At 46.3% G+C, this 20,271-nt stretch overlaps 2 long non-coding RNA genes across 2 annotated transcripts; one reads left to right on the top strand and one right to left on the bottom strand.

Annotated features, from left to right (window-relative positions):
• Positions 1 to 8,389: 8,389 nt before the first annotated feature.
• LOC123330754 lies at positions 8,390 to 11,387 on the top strand. Its single transcript, XR_006546858.1, has 3 exons — positions 8,390 to 9,996; positions 10,939 to 10,992; positions 11,074 to 11,387. It is a non-coding gene; the product is annotated as an uncharacterized LOC123330754 (long non-coding RNA).
• Positions 11,388 to 15,647: 4,260 nt separating this feature from the next.
• On the bottom strand, positions 15,648 to 18,150 carry LOC123330820. Its single transcript, XR_006547009.1, has 3 exons — positions 17,887 to 18,150; positions 16,016 to 16,160; positions 15,648 to 15,789 (listed from the first exon to the last, which is right to left on the bottom strand). It is a non-coding gene; the product is annotated as an uncharacterized LOC123330820 (long non-coding RNA).
• Positions 18,151 to 20,271: the final 2,121 nt, after the last annotated feature.

Here is a 20,271-nt window from a genome sequence, read left to right on the forward strand (position 1 = left end):
TTGAAGTTCTGCCAAAAGTTTTCCCCTGGGGTCTTAGAGGTGATCATTGAAAAATCAGGAACTCGTTCTTTTGAATATGGAGGGCAACAGCAGGAGTGAGAGGTGAATAGTGTCTGAGATCACTGTGATGCTCATATTCACTACATATTTCCTATCTTGGGCCCCAGTCATCTTGATATAACTCAAGTTGCTATAACAAAATACCAAGAACTGGGTATTAAACAACAGATAAATATTTCTCATGGTTCTGGAGCCTAGGAAATACAAGCTCAAGGTGCTGGCAGATTCAGTTCTTGGTGAGGGCTTTCATCCTGGCTTGTGGACGGCTACCTTCTCACTGTGTCCTCATAAGGTGGACAGAGGAAGTTCCGGTGTCTTTTTTTTTATTTTTAAAACTTTTATATTTTGTATTGGAGCATAGCTGATTAACCGTAAGATATGCAGATTTGATCCCTGGGTTGGGAACATCCCCTGGTGAAGGGCATGGCAACCCGCTCTAGTATTCTTACGTGGAGAATCCCATGGACAGAGGAGCCTGGCAGGCTAAAGTCCATGGGTCGCACAAGAGTGAAGTGATTTAGCACATAGCTGATTAACAGTGTTGTGATAGTTTCAGGTGGGCAGCAAAGGGATTCAGCTATACATAAGTTATACATGTATCAATTCTCCCCAAACTCCCTATTTTTTAAAAAATAAGAGCACTAAGCCTATCATGGGGGCTCCATCCTTAATAGCGCATCTAAACCTAATTACCTTCTAGAAGCCCCTTCTCTTAACAGCATCACATTGGGAGTTAGGGATCCAACACATGAATTTTGGGAGACACAAACATTGAATCCATGGTACTTATTGACGATGGATATCACACTATCTCTTTGTCTAGTCTGTTCTGCAACATTTTCTTTCCTTCAATTTGTAGTCTTTGCTGCATGTCTTCACTGTGATTGTTTCACTTCAGCGTTAACAGTTTATTTCATTGCTTCTCTAAAGTTGTCCAAGCAGTTTCTTTGTGGTTTCTCAGAGTTCTTGTATTTGATTAGCCATCTTTGCTCCTCTTGAAAATTTAAAACATTTAATTAGTTATAATAAATAAATGTACAAACATGCACATTTTTGATTAAGCAGAGAAATGCTCAAAAGAATGCAATTTTGTGAATATTTTTATATATTACGTTAAGAGAAAGATGACATGTTTAGCACAGCACTTTTTAGAAATTCAAAGGTTAATTTAGAAAATTAAATAAATACATGGAAAATGCATATCATTCTTATAAATAGTTTTATATACAGTTCCAAATAGATGACACGCATTTAATATCAATATGTAGAAATTCTAAATTCAGTTTAGAAATACCAGGTAAACAAATGTTCAGAAGCATATCAGTTCTTTCAAAGGCAGTCACCAGATGGATAGGCATATTTTTCAGTGGCCGTAGTCATTGTTTAAAAATATGCACGATCAGTAGAATCTTGGGGAAATAAGCCTTTTTTATATGTCAATAAATTATTAGGTTCATAACTCAGCCCTGCTTCGCTCCAGCCTCAGTAGAGGCCTGAAGAGTAGCAGGAGGTGGGGGCACTGACAGAGAATCCATCAGGTTGCCCAGTACCACAGTTCTCAGCTCAGCATTCATTCCTGCCCCCAGGGCTTAGTCCCGAGGCCATGTGGTCTGACAGCAAGACCATCTCCAGGTATGTAGGGTTGGAGACTCTGATGACCAGCTTACTGGGTGGGCAGTGGCTGATTGTGTCTGAATCTAGCTGGGCTGGGCCAGCGGGGACCCAAACCGTGGTGCTGATGTCCTCTCCTTGTTCCCCTGGGTGACCGCACAGTGGAGAAGAAAGAGCCCATTCCTTAGGCTGAGAAGTCCTGTTGTGAGACTCTGCTCCCATATTTAGCAGCTGGACAAGTCACTTACTAGTCAATAACCTATTTAGCTTCCGTAATCTTCAGTTTTCTTACCTATAAAGTAAGACTAATGATGCCTTTCTTACAGGACTTTAGGGAGGATGAAATTAGATAATGGATACAAGAATGCTTGCTAAATGGTATAATGTGCTGCATACAGTGCTAATTAGGTCTGCTGCAGATATTCATTTCAATTCAAGAAGCAGGTATTAAGCACTGCTGTTTACCAGTATTAGGTCTTATATTAGGCACTTCAAGGAGGGAGAATGATGAATAAGAATCAGCCCTTGGTAGGAAGATAAGATACACCAAAAGTAGCTATGATGGAATTATTATTATTTTTTATGTGGATTTACATCTGCAGTGGAAATGTACTTTTTTAAAGCCACATATGCAGTTTAGGGTAGGCAGTTTAGGGTAGGCAGTTTAGGATAAGTAATAGTGGACATGTGTTATTTTTCTCTCAAGTATTCTTTCCCTATTTTCTGGTAATAGTATCCCCTGCCCCGATTTTAATCTGGAAGCCCGCCTCTCTGTGTCTCTAAGCCCATGTGGTTTGAGTAGACTCTATCCCTGCCAGGGGTAGAGTGTAAGGCTCAGTCTTAGACAGCCAGTGCATTTCATCTCCCTGCTGACAATGATTGTTTTAGGAACTAGCATCTCTAGACCTTAGAGATGAAGAATCAGGTTTCTGTGATACTCTCTGAGTGACTGGATCCAGCTGTGCCTGAAGCCAGCCTGCTGCTGCTGCTGCTGCTAAGTCGCTTCAGTCGTGTCTGACTCTGTGCGACCCCAGAGACGGCAGCCCACCAGGCTCCCCCGTCCCTGGGATTCTCCAGGCAAGAACACTGGAATGGGTTGCCATTTCCTTCTCCAATGCATGAAAGTGAAAAGTGAAAGTGAAGTCGCTCAGTTGTGTCCGACTCCTAGTGACCCCGTGGACTGCAGCCCACCAGACTCCTCCATTCATGGGATTTTCCAGGCAAGAGTACTGGAATGGGGTGCCATTGCCTTCTCTGGACTACCTCTCAGCTTTTCAGCTACAGTATCACTGAATTCTCTTTTGGCTTAAAATAATTTACATGGGGTTTTTGTCCCTCCTGACTCATAGCAGGATGCCTTGAAGAATCCTCCAGTAGGCTCTTCGCAGAGAAGACCACACAAGGCAAGTATTTCACTTCATGGTTGCCCTTACTGCTACGGCTCTTCCATATACATACCCTCACCTACTGAAGACCATGAAGCAACATCAGGACCCAGATATTTCTTTCTCCAATTTTCCTGAGGTAAAATTGACTCAGAATATTGTATAAGTGTGATGATCTGATATATTAATATGTGTATATTGCAAAATGAGTACCTCAGTAAGGTTAGTTGACACACCCATTACCTCAGATAGTTACCATTTTGTTGTTGTTGTGGTGAGAACATGTAAAATCTCTTCTTTCAACTTTCCTTTGTACAATGCAGCGTTGTTAACTCTAGTCACCATGCTATATGGTAGAGCCCGAACCTGCTCATCTTATAACTGGGAGGTTGTCCAGTGTCTCTCGATTTCCTCTTCCTTCCAGCCTCTTGCAACCACCAACCTACTCTCTGTTTCTAGGAGTTCAGCTTATTTATTTATTTATTTTTAAAATTGAAAAACTTTTAAAATTTGTGGCACATGGGATCTTAGTTCCCCAACCAGGTATTAAACCCATGCCCCCAGTGAAAGCGAGGAGCATTAACCACTGGACCGCCAGGGAAGCCAAGCTCAACATTTTTAGATTTCACATAAAATTGGGATTGTGCAGTATTTGTCTTTCTCTGTCTGACTTACTTCACTTAGCGTAAGGCTCTCAAAGTCCATGGAAGATTTTCCTCCAAGGCATCCATGGAGGCCCTTGACATCCATCCATGTCAAGATTTTCTTTTCTCTCTCTCTCTCTCTCTTTTTCTTTAAATGGCTGAGCAAACCTTTCAAGAGGGTGCTGGCCTGCTGTTCGTGCAGGTGTGCCTGTCCTGGGACAATGACTCGGCCCCCTCTCCTGGGCAGTGTAAACTCTTTCTGGGTGTCATTTTCTGCCCTCTCCATGCCCTCTTTCAACCAATTCTGGGCCCTGGCCTCATGCAGGGAACTTTTCTGACTAAGTAGGGGAAGGTATGAATCATCTTCTCTTTTACATCCGACCCTACTAACCCAGCCTGAGATGTTCATCAGCCAGAGAAGCTGGAAGGGCAGACAGTGTAAGTTATGTAGGTGCAGCAAGCACGCGTGTGTGCCTGTGCTCTCAGTCGGGAACTCCGTGACCCCCGTGAACTGCCCACCAGGCTCCTCGCCCATGGAATTTTCCAGGCGAGAATACTGGAGTGGGTTGCCATTTCCTCCTCCAGGGGATCTTCCCAACTCAGAGATCAAACTCGTATCTCCTGCGTTGGCAGGCAGATTCTTTACCACTGAGCCACCTGGGAAGCCAAGGTACAGAGAGAGGAAGTGACTTATCCACCTTCATTTAGTGAGCTAGTTTCAGCGTCAGGACAAGCAATCAAGTCTCTGCATTTCAAGTCTGGCCCTCGTTCTGCCACTGTGTGATGAGTTGTTTTTTTTTTTTTTTAACATTCTGTATATTTCCATGGGACACCCTAGATACTTTTAGACCAGTGTGGTCTGTCTTGATATTTACACTCCTAGGGAGCAGGGATGATGCTGTTCAGTTGAGTCATAAAGCTCCTCTGGTTTGGTACCCTGCTCACACAAGAGTGTGACAAGAGTTTCTGACGGCAGGCTGAGGATGGAGAGGTTGGGTGGGCTACGGGCTCAGGTGGACCAAATGCCAGGCTGGTCAGTGGGGAGACACAGGATGGACCAGTGTGGCGTGTGGGTGGGTCAACCCCACAGGGACTCAGCTGAGTTCCTCACCTACCATAGGGACTTCCTTCTTTGGACTCATCGTTCCCCCCTGGGAAATGGGACCGATGCTTTGCTCTCATATCCTTGTCAGAGAATAAACTTGAGGGCAAGCTGTCCTGGTGGAGAGTGACCTTTTGGAGGGCCAGTCTCCAGAGGATATGTGACAGCATGTGCACCTCAGCCTGCACAATCTACTTATCTACAGCACCCCCAGTCGCTGGAAGGGGCTCTCTGTTCCCGTGGCATCCTTCTCCCCGCTTGACCTCCGCTGATTAGACCAGGGGTGGGTGGATGGCCCAGTCTGATCTGTTTTCCTCTCCCAAGAATTTGGAATCACGACTCCGAGGAAATGGGTTGATGAACTGTGGGCGCTGAGTGGGGAGGGCCTGTGGAGTCAGAGATGAATCAGCCACACACAGAAGACCGTGGAAAACCTCCATTGTGGGTGAGCCTGAACCTAAATCCTTAGACAAAGCCCATCCATGGAAAGGACTGAGCGCATGGTCAGGCCACTCAGAAACAGGGGGCAGAGGAGGGGGAGAGATGCCCTGGGTGATTTTCAGCTTCCCTGAGAGTTACTTTCACTTCCTGCTCAGTATTTCCTTGGCTTTCCCTGGCAGCCCCTCTATCACTCCCTCTGCCAGTCGGGCTCATTGGAGGCATTTCTGTTCCCTGTGGCCAAGTGACCCCTGATAAGGACAGTGTCTCACCCATGCCACATCCCCAGCTCTTTGCGGCAAACCCCGAATGTTTGCTGAATGCAAATATGGGCAACTGAAGCTGTGGGACTGCAACAGAGGAGCGTTCAGCCACCCAGTGGGCTCAAGCTTCTTAACTGGACAGGGGCGCTGGGGAGGGTGAACCGCTGAATGTTTCTAGGATATTCCTAAGGGAGGCTTGTTTCCAGGACAGAAGACAAATAGCTGTGGCATCCCCCAAACAGGTGGGACTTGGGTGTCATGCTCTCCAGTGTTCTTACCAACACTTTTAGAGACCTTGGGCCTCCTCTGTGCCTGAGACCTGGGGTTCTCAAGTTGCTCCCTGTTCCCCTTGGGACCCCTAATCTGTCTTGCCTCAGTTGTTTGAGTATATCTGTTAATTGCAATCTCATTCTCTCTCCTCCTCCTCCTTCTGTTTTTTCTTTTTTTTCCTGATATTGAAAATCTGCATACCTACCCATTAAGGAGTCTGTAATCCAAGGTGACAGATATTCTGTCCTTCAGCCCCGTGTCCCCAGGGCCCAGCCTAGCTCCTGACCTCCAGTTGCTTCTCCCCAGGGGTGGTACCTATGTCTAGCAACCTGTTCTATGCATGTTCTATGGCACCTACCATGTGCCAGGAGACTTTGTGGTGTTGAATTGGAAGGGGGGGGGGGAACATACCTGATATAATCAGATGCTCTACAAGGGGGCCTTAGGATTGTAGAGCTTCAAGTCCTTGAGGGAGTGGAGAAGAAGGGAACGGAGGTCTGGGAGACAGGCAGGGCTATGGTAGGAGGTGGACAGAAGCAAAGACACGTTATGGGCAACTGAACCAGTCAGGCTCATCTGACTGCTGCAGCAGAGAAGCTCAAGATGCAATGTCTTAACACAATAGAAGTTTATTTTTTGCTCAGATAACAGTGTGTGTGTATTTGACAGGTGGCCTCCCATGTGGTAGTTCAGGCATTGGTTCTCCTTCCATTTTGCAGCTCTTCCATCCCCAGGACCTCAGAATACTCTGCTGGGTGGGACACTTGATATCCAGCTTACAGAGATAGATAGACAGAGGCAGGGAGACAGACAGAGAGAGACAGAGACAGAGGGAGACAGAGAGAGAAACTTTTATGGGGGCCCCTTGTGGGTCAGCCCCAGAAGTGTTATCTTTCATTTCCGATCACGTTCCATTGGCGAGGTTCGCAGCTATGGAGACAACTGCCACTGAAAAGTTGGTTTATTGCTCACAGTTCCCGAGAGGAGGGTCATGTCGGGCCGTGTAGGCCCACACGAGGATGCAGCAGGATCAGTCAGGAAGCAGAGGGAGGGCAAGGGGAGCACAGAAAAGCCTTCACTAGTGTTTTCAGTGGGGAGGAGTGGGCGTGGCAGGGTAAGCAGGTTTAGGATTGACCAGATTGAATAATTTTGGGGGGCTTAGGGTGTAGGAGCTGCCTCTAGTTGTCTGATGCCTGGCCCTGGAGTGATTAGGGCAGAGGGATGGTGTCCCGTAGGATGAGATCCCGAGACAGAAGGGTCTGGGGCTTGGGTTTGGACTGGTTAGTCTGCTTGTGAGAGGTGTGCTCTTGGGAGAGTGTACTGTCCTGGGAAATCTGTTTACTCCAGGAGGGCACTTTCCCCAGGGTCAACAAAGACATCAGAATAAAAGGGCCTGCTTAATTCAGTGACTGGGGTTCCCATGTGGCTCAGTGGTAAAGAATCTGCCTGCCAATGCAGGAGATGCAGGAGCCTTGAGTTCGATCCCATGGACAGAGGAGCCTGGTGGGCTACAGCCCATGGAGGTTGCAAAGAGTCAGACATGACTGAACAACTGAACACACATGCACAATTCAGTGACCACACTTAATTGTAAGAAAGGCAGGGAAATATCAGCTAGCTGTGTGCCCAGGAAAGAGACCAGTTTTGGTGAGCACATTTAGTGTCTCCGTCTGCATTTAATTAAGCCAAAAGAGCTTCACATTTGGAGTTCGAAGATGGGGATTGAGCTCCTGACCCTGTGGCATGGAACTGTGTGAGCTTGGATGAGTCACTTTCTGACAACATCAGTTCCATTAGCTCTCAAAAGGAGAAAATAATTAGAACTACATCTCATGGCAGTTGTTATACAAGATGCTTTGGGCACACTCCAGAGCGCTGTTCAAATGCTAACTGTTTTCTGTGGTCTTTCCAAGTTTTCCGGGGGCCCATCGTGGCTCTTGGAGACAGCCCTCTGCTGTCATTTAAGTGCAGGTCTGAACCCCACCCCCGCCGTCATGCTTGGAATGGGACCAGAGAAGCAGCTGGGATGACCTGTTTCCCCAGAGCCACGTGCAGAGGGTCTTTACAAGGATGCCCAGGATTAGCAGATGTGGCCGGGGGATTTCATGCCATATCCAGCTGGGAACACGCGCGGCTCAGGGAAAGATGGTGATTAGTGACTCTGCCAAAGCTTTTTAAAAATGATTCTTTTTCCCATTTTAAATCAGAACATGCTCATTAAAGAAACAGGGTTAAATATAGAAAAATACAAAGAACAAGGCACTCCTCGTACCACCACACAATCACTAGTAACATTTTGTTTCTGCTTTTTTTTTTTTCCTTTTGGTGTTTTCCCTCTGTGAAATGGCTTTCAATTCATTTATTCTTAATCAAAAATTCAGTCTGATTCATAGTACATACAAAATTCAAAAGTTACAGAAGGTTATGCAGTGAAAGAGAAGTCTCCCCCCACCCTCCCAGTTCCCTTCCTGGAAGGCGGCCTCGGTTACCAGCCCCTTGAGTTTCCTTCCAAAGTTAATCAATGCACATATAAGTATATGCATGCATATTCTTTTATTTTTAAACATATATTCTTGCATGGTATATACCCTCTTACTAAGTTGCTTTTCCCCATAATAATGCATCTTAGAGAATGCTCCACGTAGGTTCATAGGAGCTGCCTCATTCATTTTAAAGGCAGTATAATATTCAGTTGTATGGATTGTATCATAATTTATTTAACCAGTCTGATGTTGAAGGATATTTAGTTTGTTTCCAGTCTTTTGAATTTTTCACAATGCCTCAATGAATATTCGTATACATATGTCATTTCATACATGGGCAAGCATACCAGTAGGATGATCTTCTGGAATTGCAATTGCTAGATTAAAGACTACACATTTTAAATATTATGGTTTATTGCCTCTATAAAGGTCACATGCATTGCAAGCGCATAGAAAGAGAATGTCAGTTTCTTCACATGCATGCCAACAATCTGTTAGTAAGCTTTGTCAAGTTGGCCAACCTGATAGGTAAAAATGATATCCTATCAAATCGTTTTGTATGTTTAAAATCCACTTTGCTCCAGTTACTGTTAACTATTTTATCTTGTCCATGTTTTCCTATTGGACTGCTGATCTTATTGATTTATAGAAGCTCTTTATATATTAAGGGAATTAAACTTTTATCTGGGATATATGTTGCACATGTTTCCCTCAGTTATTTTTCTCATGACTCTTTTTCATAAAGAAAACTTATTTTTTGTTGGTATACTCAGTCTTTTCTATCATAGTATCTGGGTTTGTATCACACTTTAAAAATGTCTTTCCCACTCCAAGAATAAATTTTACTTTATACACTTTAACCTTTTTTTTCATCAGTAATTTATTTTGGTGTACGGAGTATGACTGAGATTAAACTTCCTTTTTTCCTGTTAGAGATGCAGATTATCCCAACATTGTTTATTGAATACTACATCCTTTGTTTTACTGACTTGAAATGTCGTACTGACCATGTTTGATATTTTCCCTTGTATTTGCGTATGTTCTGGGATCTGAAATCTGTTGCATCGATAGGTTCTCTAAAGGTAAAATGTAGACTGAAGGAGGAGTGGTCAGGGAAGGTCTATTTGAGAAGGTGATGCTTCAGCTCAGGCTGGCAAGGCCTTTCAGATGGAGAGAATTGCAGCATGTGCAAAGGTGAAGACTTGGTTGCATTAGAGGAACTGAAAGCCTGGTGCGCTGGCCCCTAAGTCAGGGAGCAAGTGGTACGAGATGAGGCTGGAGAGATGGGGAGGGGCTTGATTAGTCCCCGTGGGCCATGTTGAAGGGTTTGCATTTATTCCACACAATCAGGAGCAGTTGAAGGGTGTTAAGCAGAGGAGAGACACAGTCCATTTTACATAGTTTTTTGTGGGGGGCGCTGTGCTGGGTCTTTATTGCTGCATGGACTTTTCTCTAGTTGCAGTGAGCGGAGGCTACTCTCTAGTTGTGGTGCTTGGGCTTCTTGCGGTGGCTTCTCTTATTGTGGACCATGGACTCCAGGGTGCGAGGGCTTCAGTAGTTGTAGCACGTGGGCTCAGTAGTCGCAGCTTCTGGGCTCTAGAGTGTGGGCTCAGGAATTGAGACTCACAGACTCATTGCCTCACAGCACATGAATCTTGCCAGACCAGGGCTGGAACCCATGTGCCTTACGCTGGCAGGTGAATACCTTACCACTGAGCCAGCAGGAAAGCCGCTACATAGGTATTTTTAAATCTCTCTTTTAAAATGTTTAAGATGTTTGTTGGATGAACGAAGCTCCTAGATGTAAACTTCATTCTGCAGGGCCCGTCACTCTTCAGTCTTGGGGTTTCCAGCAGCCCCCAGGCCCTCCCACCCCTCTCTGCCTGACTGTGCTGAAAGCAGTGAGACTGGCATATTAGCAAGTAATTAGCTTTTAATTAGAAAAGCATGGCTTTGCCTTCATGAAGGGACAAATACCTTTAAAAATCAAATCACTTTAATTGAATGAATCTTTTAGCAGATAGTTCTGAAAATTCTAGTCCTTTCATTAGGAGCCCCATCGAGCAAAGGCATTTGAAAATGCTCAGTTAATACAGCAGTTACTGGAGCATTGTGTTGAATATATGTAGTTGTTTGATCATGAAGGGCAGCCCAACTCTTGACCAGAATAGCGCTCTTCCCTGATGCTCAGGGCCTCCCTTGTGGATTCTCTTGAGTGTTGCTACTCAAAAAAACAAACAAACAACTGCCCCCCGCCCCCCCCCCCACCCCACCACAAAAGATCCCAAACCAGCAACATCAGCATCCCCTGGGAGCTTGCTGAAAACGCAGGATCTCAGGCCCCAACTCAAACCTCTTGAAACACAATCTCTGGGGTTGAGGGCAAGAAATCTGTGTTTTACAAAGCTCTCCAGGAAGTTCCTAGGCACATTCAACTTTATTTTCAGAACTCAGAAGGTAACTAAGAAGCTTTGTCCCATCAGCCTGTGGAGAGAGGATCCCCATCAAGCCACCCTCTCACAGACCTTGTAATCATCCATTTGCTCTACAAACAATTATGGAGCAACTAGAGAATGCCAGGCACTTCCTAGGGAATGCGCGTACAGAAGAGTTCTTGTCCTTTGGGAATTTTATCTAAGAGGTTTTTTTTTGTTTTTGTTTTGGTTTTTTAATGACGTGGAGTCATTTTAGAGGGAAGTCCGGGATTCCGTGGCATCCCCAGTGGGTGTATCTGAGGTGAGCTTTCCATTCTTGGGGGTATTTTCCTATGCTTTGGGGGAGCCACCTCTTTCCTACCCTCAATCTTTTATGTTTCAGGAAAAGCTAGGCCCTGCTCCAGATTTCCAGGGTGGTTGAGAGTCATAGCCCAGGTCACAGAGATTGCTCATATCATGCTTAGTGATGGACGGCATTAACCACAACTAGCCCTGCTCCTTCCGCTCCGTGCCTGCCTCCTGTTCTGCTGACACCTCCTCCTGTTGTCTCCCTGAGGCCTGTGGATGGTCACGGTTGCCCTGTATGTGCAGCACCAGCTCTGGTGAAGGACCAAACCCCCAACTAGAGCCAGTGAGGGGCAATGAGATTTGGGGGGATTTCTGAGAAAGAGGCTCCCCCCGTCCATTGTGAAGTTGAGTCAGTATGAGGTCCAGAGCTGCTGCAGGCTTCTGCAGTAGCTCAGTGGTAAAGAATCCACCTGTCAATGCAGGAGATGGAGGAGACACAGGTTCCATCCCTGGGTCGGGCATGGCAACCACTCCAGTATTCTTGCCTGGAAAACTCCATGGACAGAGGAGCCTGGTGGAGTCCACTGGGCCACAAAGAGTCAGACACAACTGAAGCGACTCAGCACACTTGCACGCACATGCACACCAGAGCTGCTGCAGTCCCTGGTGACCCTGAGGGGAGAGACTGTCTGAGAATCAAGACAACTCATGAAGGAGAAGAGAGTCAGGCTAGAACACAGTCACCCTGGTGACACTGTTTAAGCCCTTGTGCCAAGCCAGGCCTGAAGCTAGCTCGCCCCCTGGAATTCTCAGACATGTGAGGTAACAAATTTCCTTTTTGCTTAAGCCAGTTTGAGTAGGGTTTCTTATCCTTGCCACCATAGGAGTACAGATTTTCCATATCAGAACAGAATTATAATACTGTAAATCAGTATTTATCTTATATGATGCTGAAATACTAGCATTGCTACTGGTATTTTAAAATTAAGTATTTAAAATTCATTTTTAAATAATCAGTGAAACTAAAACCTTAATAATGTCAAATATAAAATATGTGTAGCCATATTACAAAACATCAACTAAAAGTGCTAAAGTATTAACATTACACAAACATTACTAAGCTCGTCTCATGCTCAGCAATGGACGCGTTGCCCACAGCGCCCTGCCCCTTCCGCTCCGTGCCTGCCTCCTGTTCTGCTGACAGCTCCTCCTGTGGTCCCCTGAGGCCTGTGCATGGTCACGGTCGCCCTCCATGTGCAGCACCAGCTCTTCTGTTTTCTCTAAACCCTGCTCACCCCTTTGTAAACTGCCCTTTTATTAAACTCCTCTCAATTATCCACTCTGAGTATACCACGTGTTTCCTAATACACGTCTCGACTCCAAACCAAAAACTTCAACTGGGGCTTCCCTAGTGGCTCAGCGGTTAAGAATCCCTTGGCCAGTGCAGGAGACACGGGTTCGAGCCCTGATCCGGGAAGATCCCACGTGCCATGGAGCAACTAAGCCCGTGGGCCGCAACTGTTGAGCCTGAGCTCTAGAGCCCGGCAGCCACAACTAATGAGTCCCCGCACCCTAGAGCCCGGGCTCCACAACAAGAGGAGCACCACAAAAAGCCCGCACCACCACTAATTGTGAGTAGCTCCTGTTCTCCGAGCAGCAACGAAGACCCAGCACAGCCAAAAAGAAATAAATTACAAAAAGTGCTCACTGAAGTGTGCTACCTGATGCGGCTTGACGGGAAGCTGATCAAGGCAGACTCTCTGGGGGAGAAACTTTGTGCACTGCTTTGGAGGGATGAATAGGAGTTAGGCAGGAAAATGGTGATACAGCTCATCCCTCCAGACTGATCCCTGGGCTCGCCTCCTCCAGGAAGCCTTCCCTGATCCAGAGGAGTTGGGGGATGACAAGGAAGATACGCCTATCAGAGACAGCAATACGTTAGGCAGTACATACCAGAGGGCTGAGGGCTGCAGGTGTGTCATAAGGTGTGAACATAAGGAGGAGGGGAGGTGAACAGAAGGCCAGAGGGGTAGGCAGAGTCCAGGGCCCCTCTTTGACAGACATATGATGTGTTCTGTAGTATCTGGCCAGATCAAGGATGATAATGAGTCACCCATGGGGTGAGGACCATGTCTTTTGCTTGGATGTTTGAATTGGTGCTCATCCTTTTTTTTTTTTTTTAATAAAATATTTATTAATTTATTTATTTTTGACTGTGTTGGGACTTCATTGCTGTGCTGGTTTTTCTCTAGTTGCAGTGAGTTGGGGCTGCTCTCTAGCTGTGGCGCTTGGGTTTGTCCGTGTGGTAGCTTCTCTTGTTGCGGAGCACAGGCTCTAGGGCATGCAGGCTTCAATAGTTGCGGTACATGGGCTCAGTACTTGTGACTCCTGGGCCCTAGGGGACAGGCTCAATAGTGTGGTGCCCGGGCTTAGTTGCCCCAGGGCATGTGGGGTCTTCCCAGATTAGAGATTTAACCTGTGTCTCCTGCATTGGCAGGCAGATTCTTCACCCCTGAGCCAGCGGGGAAGCCTGGTGCTCATCCTTGGTGGGAGTGGAGCAGTTTATGGTTGGTCCATGGGTTTCCCAGAAGCCCAGGAAGACCCTGGAGGGACCCTTAGTTAGTCCAGAAGACTTCTCTTTCTAGAAGGAAAAGGGAGGGGATCCTCTCAGCTCTGACCAAAGGATTTGGCCAGTGAGCTCAGGAGATGTTTCTTGATGAAATGATTGTGCCACTAACTGTACATGGAGGGAACAAACAGCTGAGGCTGGGGATGGAGAGGAACCTCGGTTCTAAAACTCTTATCAGCAAATCATGCCAAAAACAGAGAAAGTCATCTCCAAAGACCCTGGTTAATTAATGGCCTTGAAGGATGGCTTCTGGCTGTGTGCTTAGACACAGAGGTGAGCTTGGGAGCCGAGGGCTTCCTAGGACAGCCGATGACTTTCTGCCGCCAGCTGTGCGAGGAGGTGGGGCAGTGACTCCATGAATGGGGGGTGGGTCCTGACACTTACAGGACACTTTCTCCCATGACTCTCTACACCTGGGCCAGAACGGATATGAATACTCAGTTATGCTCATCTGAAACACAGGTAGACTCAGGGATACCACAGTTTATTTCTCTCTGACATGTGAAGGAGACAATGGGGCAGGAGAGGAGAGGGAAAGGAGATAGCCGTTTAATCCAGTGCTTACCCATGTGAAAAACATGAACTAGGCTCTTAAAAAATAAACCTCACAAACATCGAGAGGCAGGCATTATTTATGTCTGTCTTATAGATGATAAAATTTAGAAGGAAGAGGTTAAGAAAATTTCCCAAAGTCACACAACTAGTAAATGGTAAAGCCGGGATTTGAACCCAGGCCCACCTGACTCGAAAAGCCATACTGAGCTCTTTTACTGAGGGCATACTTGTACCAAAAATCGACATTGATGTTGTCTTTGATTTAAGAGCTGGACTGTGTGTGCTGATCCTGAGGCTGACTGGGGAATGTTGGGCAAGGTCTTGAAACTTTCTGTTCTTCAGGTTTTTGTTTTTTTTTTTAATACAGACTTAAATTTTTCTTTTTTTAAAAAATTTTTGGCTGCACTGGGTCTTTGTTGCTGTGTGCAGGCTTTCTCTAGTTTTGGAGAGCTGGGGCTGCTCTCTAGCTGTGGTGTAGGGGCTTCTCATTGTAGTGGCTTCTCGTTGCAGAGCAGGTTCTAGGGCACACAGACTTCAGTAGTTGTGATGCACGGGCTTAGTTCCTCTGTGGCATGAGGGATCATCCCAGACCAGGGATTGAACCCATGTCCCCTGCGTTGGCAGGTGAATTCTTAACCACTGGACCACCAGCAAAGTCCCTGTTCTTCCAGTTTTGCAGCTACAGCTAACGATGGGTCATTGTGTGGGGGCCTTCTTGCTCGGTCAGCCATGGAAGAGCATCTATTTAGAGGCTATATTGCAGACGGTCTCCAGAAAGACTTATAAGGAATGGCAAGCTTTCCTTTGTCTTCTGTGTCTGCCACCTCATTCCCTGGATGGGGACAGAATTTCTCCTGGGTCATGTCCTGTATTGATTATTTCCTTGTGCAGGTCTTTGATTTGTTAATTTAGGAAAGACTGAGGAGCGAACCAACATTTTTGATCGCTGTCATTCCCTCATCTCTGCCATCCCCATTCAGCCTCACTCTGTAAGCATAGGCCTGAGTGATTTCCAGGGCTTCAGCCGAGGGTTTGCTGACCCCTCTGTGGTTTGGGGCTTGCCCTGTGCCGTGAAGAAGTGATGTGCTAGGTGCTTTTACAAATATCTCATAGACATCCTGCCTCAAAGGCTTATGAGGCAGATCTTTTCTGGATCTAATTTAAAGATCTGGAAAATTGAGGCTTAGAGAGGACAAATGACTCTTTAAGTGATCACTCATAAGGGTTGGAAGAGAGCTTCAAATGGCCAGACTTTGCTTCTAAAGGCCAGAATCTACTTCTAAAACCACACTGTCTTTCAAAGTGTATCTTTTAAAGCGTACTTGTATGGGTGCGAGTATGAGAACATGAATGAGTGAGTGTGAGTGAGTGTGTGTGTGTGTATGCAAAACTTTCTGAGACACAGGTGGACAGAATAGAAGCCCTGAGTGGAGTGGCTCCTGACCTAGAGCTGCTTGATGGGACAGGATGAGGATTCAGGTTATAATACAAAGAAATTCCAGGATGGCTGGCTTCACGTTCCTTCTCATCAGAGCTGGTCCAGGCTGCCGTGTCAGGGACGAGCAGAGAGAACCCGAGCCAGGGCAGGGTGGCCAAGCATCTGGGGTTTATGGAGAACCCTCTGTCCTGAAAGGGGGTGGGGAAGATGGCGCTGAGCATCCTCCTGAGCTCCGAGACATTCCCACGACTGCCAAGTGGTTACCAGGGTGACCGGAGAGCCACAGGACCCTGGGCTTTCTCCTGGCGGGTGTGGGTGGGTACACTGGGTGGGATGGTGGTCAAACACCAGGCCTCTCCAGTGTGTGTGTGTTCAGCAGTTGACAGGAGCCATTTGGCTGGGCTTCATACTCACAAAGGGCTCAGATATGGGCTCTTGATATTATCCCCAAATGAGGTTATACACGCAGTCCGAGATCCGCTGACAAGATGGAGAGGAGAAGGCATCCATCATGCACTCTGAGCACATCGCATTACTGAGGCCCACAGCCTGCAGTGCCCTGGGAATTAATAGTTCATAAATCCAATCATTATTTGGTGGAGGACACAATTATATTGCATTTAAAACACACCATGATAATTTGTTACATGTAAACACTTAGAACAGCTGCAAATATGGGGACTTGGTTGTAATTTCTCATTCTTTAATATCCTAGGAGCCCCCAAAACTGCAAGTGGTCTGGATCTCTTGTGACTTCTGAGGACCCCTGAGTGTGGGTGTTTATGTCATTGAGATGGAAGATGCTTATTTGTGTGAAGGTGGGTGACAGAATATGTTCATGAGCCTGCGAAGGGGTGTGCGTGTGGGTCTGTGTGTGCATATGAGCATGTGGGTCTGTGTGCTTGTGACAGGGTGTGTTTGTATGCTGCTGGGGGCCTGGAGTCGGACCACTGTGGTCTATGGGGACTGGTGGAGGAAGGAAGCTGTCAGGGCCCTGCAATCCTAAGACGTCAGGGGCATAACTTGATTTGATGACTTGGCCTGAGTAACCCTCTCAAAATAGAAAAATCAAGGACCCAGCGTGGAGGCAGCCTGTCTGGGTTCGGGCTGCTAATGAGGACTAACAAGGGTTGATGGAGCCCGGGGGCGATGGGCTGAGATGGCCCCAAGCTGCCTGGCACCCTGGGCCCTGCAGCCATCCAGGGCTGCCCAGGCCGGCCTAATGCTATAACCCATGGAGATCCTTTCTGATAAGGGCTGAGGGAAAGGGAGAGAGCAGCGTCGCAAGCCACGGCAGAAGGACAGACCCGACAGGAAGCTGCCTCTGTGGGCTGGCCAAGCTGAGATCCCTAAATGGAACTTTCTGGAGGGTCCCTCAAGTACCTGTGAGGGGTTCTTACCTATCCTTTGAAAATATGTTACATAAATATATGTTGCTTTTAGGAAATTTGGAGATATAGGTTATCATAAAGAAAAAAGAGGGGCTTCCCTGGTGGCTCAGTGGTAAAGAATCTGCCTGCCAATGCAGGAGATGTGGGTTTGATCCCTGGGTCGGGAAGATCTCCTGGAGAAGGAAATGGCAACCCACTCCAGTATTCTTGCCTGGGAAATCCCACGGTCAGCGGAATCTGATGGGCTACAGTCCATGGGGTTGCAAAGAGTCGGATATGACTGAGCACAGAGCACTGGTAATATGAAAAATGCATATCTTGAAGCATTAGACTACACTCAGCATGGGAGGATGCTCACGTCTAGAAGGGGAATTGGGGGAATTTCAGCAGCCTTGTGCTTCCATGTCACTCCTGGGCTCAGTGAGTAGAGTTGGCCAGTCAGAGCTGCACTATTTAAGTTTTTCTCTCTCTCCCTCACCCTGGGCTCTGTATAGAGTTGAATTCAGAGAAGTTAAATGCATGTATGATGTGACTCCACTGTATACCTCTTCGGTCTTTGCCCATGCATATGAATACATCTACATGACTGACTGGTTGGTAAAAGCAGGATCATACTTTATATGCTCTTCTCAGCTATTAGATCCTGGAAATCCTTCCATGTAACATCCATATCATCCTTTTTCATGACCTCCTCTTATGCCACTGGAGGAGATAATACCATAATTTGTGTAATTATGTAATCAATCTCTTATTGCAGGGCATTTACTTTCAAACTTTTGTTATCCTAATAATTTCTGCAATAAATTTCCTCCTGCAGGAATCTTTGCTTTCCAATCCAATTAGTTTCCTAGAAGAGATGTTCTCAATGAGGAATTCTGTGTTCCACCTACTTACCAGTTTAAGTCTTTGGCCCCAGCTCACCTGCTATTTTCACTCTTATTCAGGGAAAAGGAAGAGCTCAGAAACATTTCTCAGTATACCAGAAAGAGGTGGATTGGTCCTCTGTCTGCGGTGAAGGGTGTGCGACAGTGGATCCGATCTAAACTCCTCTATTAGTCTCACCATCTTCCATCGACCTCAGGTGCCCTATCATTTGCAAATGGGATGAGTTAGGCTCAGGTTATTCCTGGTTTCCTTGGAGCAAGAGAGATGATCCATTACATTTATGGAGAAGTGATTTATGGATTTTGAAGCAATTTTATGAATTTTATCTTGTTGAAGCTTCACCAGGCAGGTTCTATTCATTCTTCATTTGGCAAAGGTGGGGATGAAGGTCCAGAAAAGTTAAGGGAGATTTCCAGGTGTGCAGATAATCAGAATTGGGAACCAGGCTTTCTGAATTTTAGTTCATCAAACCAAAAGTGCTTCTGGGATCCCAAGGTGGAAATAGCCAGGGTCTTAGTTTGCAGGTTGTACCGGTCACTGTCCCTCTCGTAGGCGAAAGGATAAGCCAGACTTCTTGGCCAGGAAGCTGTTGTTTCTGCTGGCCCAATATCCGTTCTCTTTTCCTTTAGTAACATACTGAATTTGATTTGAGAACCACTTTTAGGTTTGTCGTTGCTAACTTAAAGTATATGCTACATTAAAAAAATTTTATTCATTTGTTTGGCTGCAGTGGGTCTTAGCTGTAGGCTCGTTAGATGCAGGATCGGTGGTGGCAGCGTGCGGACTCCTAGTTGCGGCCTGTGGGACCTAGTTCACTGCCCGGGGATTGAGCCCAGGCCCCTGTGTTGGGAGTGTAGAGTCTTAGTCAATGGACCACAGGGAAGTCCCAAGTACGTGCTCCACTTAATCTGGCAGTCCTCACCCCCACCAGGTGTTACTTCTCCACTGGTGTTATCACTTCAATAGTTTGTTCTTCTGTTCTTTAAGGCCAGGTGCTTTTTGGTGAAATATATGGGGAGAAATACATGAGAGAAACACATCCTGCTCTTCAGACTTCATCTTGTTTTCACAGTTCAGGGTATGCGTATCACCTGCGTCTGGCACATTCTGTCCCCTAGGTAGCAGCTGATTCAGTGATGAACATGTGACCCAAATGGGATCAGTAAGATTCAATCTAAGGACTTATTTTTTTTGGAAGTGAAATTCTCTTCCTACTTGATTTGGAGCTGGTAGGAGCCACTGTGGGAGGGAGAACCTGCTTCAGAAATCTCATCTGAGGAGACTCAGGGCAGAGGAAAGCAGAGCCAAGAGATGGAGATGGAGACAGCAAGCTCTTGATGACATTTTAAAAATACTGAAGTAGAGTTAGTTTACAGTGTTGTATTAGTTTCAGGTGTACAGTAAGGGAATTCATATATATATATGTATATATTCTTTTCCATTATGGTTTATTGCAGGATATTCAGTGTATATCCTGTGCTATACAATAGAACCTTGTTTATCTATTCGATATATAATGGAGGACAAAGGAGCCTGGTGTGCTGCAGTCCATGGGGTCACAGAGAGTTGGGCACGACTTAGTCACTGAGCAGCAACCGCAGCGACAACAGCAGCAACACATGTAGTGATTTGCATCTGCTAACCTCCCACTCCAAGCCCATCCCCCACCAGCCTCAGCAGCCGCACATCTGTTCTCTATGTCTGTGAGTCTGTTTCTGTTTCATAGAGAAGTTCATTTGTGTCATATTTTAGATTCCACATGTAAGTGATATCGTACGGTAATTTTGTCTTCCTTTGTCTGTCTTCCTTTGTTTAATGTGATAGTTTCTAGGTCCATCTGCTGCTGCTGCTGCTAAGTCGCTTCAGTCGTGTCCAACTCTGTGCGACCCCATAGACGGCAGCCCACGAGGCTTCCCCATCCCTGGGATTCTCCAGGCAAGAACACTGGAGTGGGTTGCCATTTCCTTCTCCAATGCATGAAAGTGAAAAGTGAAAGTGAAGTCGCTCAGTCATATCCGACTCTTAGCGACCCCATGGACTGCAGCCTACCAGGCTTGTCCGTCCATGGGATTTTCCAGGCAAGAGTACTGGAGTGGGTTGCCATTGCCTCTCCATCTATGCACCCGCAAATGGCATTATTTTATTCTTTTTTATGGCCAAGTAGTATTCCACTGTATATAAGTACCACATCTTTATCCATTTAATAACATTGTTTTATACTCTGGAAATCCTGCACCTGTTGTGACCTTTTGCTTAACCCCTACAGAAGCAACAAATCGGACCTCCACTGCTCCAGAGCTTCTACCGTAACTCCTGCAGAACTGCTAAGACCTCATACTTGCTCGTACCCTCACTATTCTCCCATCTGCTTTCCTGGTCTCATGCTGAGTCATT

This window comes from Bubalus bubalis, chromosome 20 (assembly GCF_019923935.1).
Source record: "Bubalus bubalis isolate 160015118507 breed Murrah chromosome 20, NDDB_SH_1, whole genome shotgun sequence".
In the NCBI taxonomy this organism is placed as follows: domain Eukaryota; kingdom Metazoa; phylum Chordata; class Mammalia; order Artiodactyla; family Bovidae; genus Bubalus; species Bubalus bubalis.